Genomic DNA, 7,855 nt, shown 5'->3' with positions numbered 1-7,855 from the left:
GTGCAGGGAGAAATGGGACAGATGCTATCATTCTCAACGTAAAGAGGGACAATTTCAGCACAAGGAGATTAAGGATAAATATTTATCAGTCTGAATATCCTGTTTGAAGTACTAGTATCTGATTTTCCAGAGAGCTTTTTTTGATATTTAGAAATATCTAAACTTGTGTTCAAATGACAAATTGCCAAGTCTCCAGCTGCAACTGCAATATCTCTATGCTCTTATAAATCAGAACTCCCAAGTCAGATAAATGGAAAATGGGTAACACAGAGGCTGCCTGAGAAAACTTTGGTCTACCTGTTTGTCTAGTGCCACACAAAACTGCGGAAAAATTTTCCTCTGTGGAAAAATTAGAAATGGACCCCAGTTCTCCAGAATGCAATCCACTGTCAGATTGGGACACTTTTCCTTTAATGCTAGTCTCAGTTTCCATTTTCTTGAATAAACTCAGCAGGATGCCTTTGAAAAGACCTTGGTTCATTCCCAAATCAGATACACACCAGGCATCGTGTAAGGCAGAAGACCTGAAGCTAAAAACCACAATGACCTTGCATTATGCAGTTTACAAAATTTCTATTTTTCTACTTATTTCTCTATGTTGTTCTTTTTTTTTTTTTTTTGCTTGCTTTTGAATGTTTTCTCACTATAAAAAAATCTCAATGTCTATTAAAGATAAAGGAGTTGAAAGATGGAGGCATGTCATCTTTTGCTCATTTGCCAGAAAAGAGTAAAAAAAATCCCAAACTTCCTCATATTGATTAATACTGGCCCCCAGCTAGAGCTTTCTTATTCACTGCTTCTTGAGCTAATGAATGCTCAGAAACACATTATCATCCTCCCCAAGGACCAGCTCCACAGAGGGAAAGAGGCACTCTGTTAATGAGCTACATAGATGTTTGCCAGCAGGAAGAAATTAGGAGTTTGGGACACTTTGGATTTTCTCTCATGGAAAAGCAAACTGGCTGGCACTATAGAGCCACATCTCTTCCCTCTCCTGACCCCTTTCCAGGTCTGTCTCTTGAACCTTTGTGTTAGGCAGAACCCAAAGCATTAGCTGAGCCTTAGGTTCTGAGATTCACAGGTCAAGACGACTTGTTCTTATTTCTGCATCCAACTGAGGCACAGCTAGTGGCATGCTCCTCCCAGGAAGTTTCTCCTTGCCTTCATTTACTCATTCACTTTTTACTCAAGGAAATCTATGTGAGAATCTTTAGCACATAACTCTTCCATGTGCAGCGAGCAGTGATAAAGAAACTCATATTACAGGATCTCTTCCATGCTGTGAATCTTCACTCCAAAACAAGGAAAGTAAACAAAAACTGACTCCAACACACAACGTCAACATTTTTGGGGTAGTCAAGATAGGGCTTTTCACACTGATAGTGAAAAATGTTGAGTAGATTTTAAAGCTGTATTTTGAAGTGACATTTTGATAAAAAATTTACCTGACTTTGAAATTTTAAAAAAGTGAAGCACAAATGTTTGGGAGAATGCTCACTTTTCCTTTGCAGGAGTAAAACTTTAGAAGTTAATCTTCAGGTCATAGCTTCAGGAATTCATTTTTTCCTGGTTAGCAAATCAGAAAAAAATTCACTCACATACCTCTGTGTAAGTAATCACTCTCTCAGTTCTCTTCTATTACTCAAAAATATGGAACCAAATAGATTCACACTTTGGCCCAGATGTAAAGAATACTTAAATATAGATATATACAACTTTATTCACAAAGTACTTACATGGTTTTGTCGTGTGACTAAAGTCTCTTAGCATTTGAATATGAATTTTGATGAGACAGGTTAAGTGCAACAAAACTATCTCAAAGCAATGACCTTCTTTTATTCCAAAAATCAAAACACTCCATCAGAGAGAAAACAAACTTATCAGAGACAGGATTTATTTCTGGGAGTGCTGATAAACCTGAGAACTTGGTAGTGAAGTGGTTTCATTCTTATTAAATCAAAAAGAAAAAAGCTGAGTCCATGATAGATGTACCTGTACTGGAGGCACAGCTGTTCTTGAAAAGGATTTTGACGCTCTGACTGACTTGGCTTCATGTCATTTAATTCTACTGGAGAGGGAAAACAGTAAAATAGAAACACACTGTTACTAGTAGGTGAACTTTGGAAGGTTCTTGAGCTTTATCTGTTGCCGTAGGGTAGGTATCAGCGATTCAAATATTTGGCTGGCAGCCACACACATTCCATTTGGTCAGTGGGGCCAAGTAATCAAAATGGTACCAACACACAAGAGAACATCAAAATCTTACCTTTCAGACACAATTCTGAGCTCATTAGAAGCACACCACATGAGTGGTTTATTTTTCTCATCGTTTACAACAGTAATGTCAGGGGTTAATAACATGTGGAGAGGCATAAGGTACAAGGAAGGAAGTACAAAACCAGAAATGAGAAGAAGCAATTGAATCTTTGGGTCAATGTATTTGTTAGACCAACTGTCTCTGGAAAAGCTTTTCCAAAGTGCTGGCTTCAGTTGCTGCTTGCTGCTTTGGGGAATTCTGGCAGCCTATTTCATTTTTATCAATTAGCAATTAATTAGCAGTTTCTTACAGAAAGCATCTGATAAACAAACATAAAATGAGCTTATACAGATTTCCTGGGAGACAAACTCCTCTTCAAATGCACTCGAAAAGAAAAGCTAGCAGAAGGTCTTAAAAATAAAATAAAATACAGGATATCAAACAAAACACTGCAGTTCCAGAAGGTTTATGTGAAGTAGAAGACAAATGGACTTTGCACCTTTCTCAGTACTTGACAAAAACAAAACTTTGCTTAGAAAAAGCAAAGGCAGTTGAATGGTCCACTTTTCCTCCTTGCACAAAAAGTAATAAAAGTCCTTCAAAACCACAGGGACAGACTGAGCTAGGGGTAGGCTGAAGAGGAGGAAGGGGGCATTTTAAGCCTAATGGACCCTCCTGTTTGACTTATTTTAATGATAACCAAAAAGGTAATCTACTGATTTCATCTCCCTTTTGTGACCCTCTTACATGTGACCTTGTAACACTACATACTCTCACTCTGTCAAACACACATGCACAACAATAAAGGCAAAGCTTATGCAAGAAATGTAAAGCTGTAAGATTTATATCTTGAAAGCAAAAGAGTCTTTCCACAGTCTCAGCTGCATGATCTTTCATTTCTGATGCAGCACTAATGCTACAGGATGCCAGCCTTGTCTGAATGGCAGAGTACAGATTGAGACCAAATACGGTATTTTACTATATTTATAGATTGGTAAGTAGAGTAATGAGAGGAGCTTTAAGAACTGTGGCCAGTTGTCAACATTCTGTTTTCTAAGCAGACACAAGGAAGGCTGGACAACTTATTCTCTATGTTGAAAGTGCCCTTTTCAGTGACAGGAGATAGAGGGACCTCATTTGCTCATTCATCCATCACAGTCACAGTCGTGCAGCAAGAGCTGGGAGATTAACTTCAGCTGTATTTTTAGAAGTGGTATCTGGTGGGCCTTTATTCATTCAGGCTTATAGCCACACACAGAGATCAGAACCTTTATGACAGACCTTTCTAGGATGTGTGCTGACTGGAGATGGTTGTAGCCATCCATAAAGTTTACCTTTCTACTAACACAACCATACAACATTCTCAGGACTTGGTGCTGTCAGAGGACAGCTATGGAGCAACCAGCTGCAATTTCACCAGAGATATATACTTTGGGAATGCTGAGAAAATACAGTGATGTGCAGGACTGCTGCTGGGACCAGGAGGAGATCCCAGCATGGACAGAGGTAGTTCCCATGGAGAAGGGATCCCTAGAACATGATCTTCATTATCTGTTGTATATGCTGATGCTGCCTTTTCCTTAGAGTTTGGTGTCCCACCTTACAGCTCTGCTGGCTCGTGGCTGGAAGAGCAGGCCAAAGCCACAACAGTCAGAAGTCTCATGCAGCCAAGCCACCAAGCTTTATATAATAAATCATAGCTTAGATGATGCTTTGAAGGATCATTCCAGACTGCTAATTATGCTACCGCATTTTGTAAGCTTAATCTAGTGCTGCTGAACTCATCATTTCTGCCTCTCAGAAGGAAGGGCTGTTAAAAGCAGTCCAGCTGTGCGCACTCTGGAGGACCCAGCCATGCCAACTCTGGGAGAAGAGTTTCAAATAGAAGCTTTAAAGTCCTCCTGCCACAGAAGAGGGAGAAAGGGACATTTACCCAGGTGGATGATCAGACTGTACCTGCAAAAGTCATAATTTACATTCCAGGTGCCCAGGGAGATTATTGATTCTCTCAAGTGTGTCTCTGGTGGCTGAAGAGCACATCTGAATTCCCAGCTGCATCTCATTGCTGCACAGTTGGCAGTGCAATCAGAAATATTAAGCTAAAGCTTCTGGATGATAGTGTAGGCACTTGTCAGTCTTGTCTTGCAGGATATAATGCTGAAACCTTAAGACATATAATCCTTATGTTTAGATTCCATACCACTGCCTCGAATGGGGTATTATAGGAATTTAAGGCACCTAAGTACTGAATTGTCATCTGAAACAGACACCACTCAGTTAAGAATGAAACCCTCTGTACACCTGCCTGACTAATGTCCTCCAGATTCCTACATTCTCTCTTCATGCACCCAAAATTCCCCAAGCAAGACTATGTCACATAACTTTCCAACAGCTCAGTAGTGCTGACATTGTACTAACCTCCCTGTGGGATCACAGCTAGAAGGCATTGCCAGGCTGCATCTTGCACCCAGCCATAAGATCAGGCTCCTCTGAATCTGCAGTATCTTATTTTCTGAAAGGTATTGTGGCTGAGGAGCTAGATAACTCGTGAAAATGGAGATCCTTTCTCTCGGTTTATCTTACACAAGGTCCCATCTTATAAATTTTCTTTTCAACATTAGGCTCATGATTCTCTTCCTAACCATCATTCTGCAGTGCTATGTTCCCTTCTGTGCATTTTCATGTTGACCCAATGAATCTTAAATCATCTGCCTTTCAGCTGCCATCCACTGGGAAGGGAAAGAGTGTCCCACACAGGAACAAAGCTGAGGAAAAGTTGGCTCTGAGCTGCTAGATAATGAAATGGAGTGCCCATCACTCACACTGTGTGTGTAATGTAACTGTAAATGTAATGTAATGCAAATGTGAATGTAAGACATTCTCTGTATTTATGAGAGGCCCTTTCACTGGCTGGATTCTTTGCTTTCACTCAGAAGTTTTGGTGCTTCCATATGTGTTTTACATAGAGCCACAGTGCATCTTCCAAGTATTTCATCCAAATCCTTTTGTAAATCTGACCTATGCTTGTCATTATTTGCCAAATAAAACTGTCACAGCTCTGAAATACACCAATTGAAATGGTGGATAAACACTATTTTATAGATAACTGTTAGTGAAATTGCACCCAATGAACAAAACATGCCTGAAGACAAAGTGATCAGCAGTCATTTTTCAGGATTGAAAAGAACAATCTTAAGTTTGATGGCTGCAGCTGCACTTTGTCATCCAGTCTGTTTGACTCAGTTCAGAACACTGTGATCTCCCACTCTAGCTGAGGAACAACAGTCCTCCACAGTACCAACATCAGTGGCAAAGTACATAAAGCTTTTCAAGATCCAAGCTTTAATTTCAAAACCACTTCATCAGAAAGAAAGTACAGTCAATCAGCGCACCTCAGATGGGAATCCTGGGCAGCAGTGATTACACTGATTACAGTCTCTCTTGGTTTTGGGAACTGCTCCATACAACAAGGTGACACTGCAAAAATATCTATAACAAGCTCCCTCATAAGCTGCTCTCTGCTCTTCATCCAATCAAATGTTTCTAGAACACCTGGAGCCTTTTAAGTATCAGACAACCTCATTGTTAGAGGATGCCCTTAAAGCACAGGTAGTTTACAGTTATAAGCACTAGAAATTCACCGTTAAGGAAGAAGCTCATTTTCTAAATAGACATTGAGTCTGACATTTTCTTTCCAAGCTCCAGTCTTAGCATCTGGCACTGATCTGGTGGTATTGCTGTCACAGACATGCGTGTAGAGCTGAATGACCTGCACTTGTACCACTGTTCTTCTCTCCTCTCTGGACCCCTGCTGGGTGTAGCTGAAATCATGATGGTGTCTGAGGACTGGAGATGACCAAACTTCCTTGTTTAATTATTTTAAAGTGTTGCTCTGTGAATGTCAGTGATTTTAATATCCATGAATGAATGAATATTGTACGCTTTGATTTTTTTTTTTTCAAGTAAAGCAAATTTTAGAAAAGTTTTGAGACATTTTTTAACAAGAAGGAAAAAAGTAGAACCTATGAAGATTTTTCCACTTCAAAACCTGTCCAAAGGTATCTAGAAAGATTAACATAAAAAGAACACTTCATTTTTGTTTCCTTTCAAGTTGATTTTCAAATCTGCATTCATAGATCTGTGAGAGTGTTTTCATGGATAATAAATGGAAAATAGGCAGTTGTTGAAACTATTATATAACAGAATAGCTATGCACACATATATAATAAACATGTATAACTATTCAATTGCCTTTTCTTAATTTAAATAGGAGCAACAGAAAAATGGCCCAGAGGCTTAAAGCTTCATCGTATTTCAAGTCAGATTTATAAACTACTGAAATTTTATTAAGAATTCTGAATAGTGCTTATTTACTGTGAACATTTTGCCATTTAACAACTGCACATGGATCTCAGCTTCAATTTTCTTTCAGGATAGGAAAATTAATTTCTTTTTCCCATTTTTGCTATTACTTTCAGGAAATTACTATTTGAAAATACAATACACTCTGTCAACTCCCATCGTGAAAGAAAAAGCAATGTACATCATATACTGCTCTCTAGGAAGTCCAGATTTGTCTCTTCTGTCACTGAGGACAGATTTTAGATTTGTTCCATTTCAAGAAAGTCAAAGCACTAGCATGTTCAGTGAAAAGTTTCACAGAACTTTTCTTTGTCCTCACCCCACAGTTTCTGACATGAGTATTCACACCTACAACTCAGAGCTCCAGGGAAGGTCTTAGTTTTGCAGGATGTTAATATCCTGTTGCATTATAGTAGCTTCCAGGCATTTGAAGTAACTAAGGAATGAAGCTGCTTTTGGAACTGCCTGGTTGGTGTGCAGTGACTGTGGACAGCTTGAAGAAGATGTTGTTATGTCTCTACCATGGTCTGTGGGATAATATCTATTTTTGCTTAGAATGAATGAATACATGCATAGATGTTGAAAATGGTTGGAAGGGGGCTACAAATCTCAAGAACAGAAAGTAAGGGCTTTAAGTATCTGAAAAAACAGAAGTTGGTTCTACCAAACTCCTCACTAGCACTGCATGAGGGATTTAGGTACAATTTATTCTCAAAATCTAGAACCAGGAGGGGAGGCTGGCATAAGAGAATGTTTGGTGCCCTCTAGAGATTTAGGGAATATAATTTGGTGTTGCTGTTGATGTGGAAAAATCCTTTTAAAAATCCTTTAAAAAGAGCCTCATAATGGTCCATGCAAAATTACCTTCTGCCAGAACTGGCCCATGACTGCAGACTACACCATTTTAGAAGGCAAAAAGGAGTTTCTCATCTGATACTTCCAGATGTTTTCGCTGTGAATTATAGTAAAAATAGTCATGCTTCTGCCTTACCCAGGATTTTCCTAGGACCTGACCATAAATAGGTCAGTGACTCTTAGTGCCCCAATCAGAAACAATAGCAGATGACTGTTGACTTGTTTGATAAATAAGAGAAATTTTTATGCTTAATCTGTGAAGTTTCTTTTGCTGCCAAACTTAATAAAAGCTCAAAAGGATAAATATTTCCTCTAGCTGTCGGCAGCCTGCCACAAACATCTGAGATGAAGACAAAATATTTCCAGATTAAAAATGTTTTA

This window comes from Tympanuchus pallidicinctus, unplaced genomic scaffold (genome assembly GCF_026119805.1).
Source record: "Tympanuchus pallidicinctus isolate F22 unplaced genomic scaffold, pur_lepc_1.0 scaffold3, whole genome shotgun sequence".
NCBI classification, from domain to species: Eukaryota; Metazoa; Chordata; class Aves; order Galliformes; family Phasianidae; genus Tympanuchus; species Tympanuchus pallidicinctus.
Note: the sequence above shows the minus strand (reverse complement) of the source record.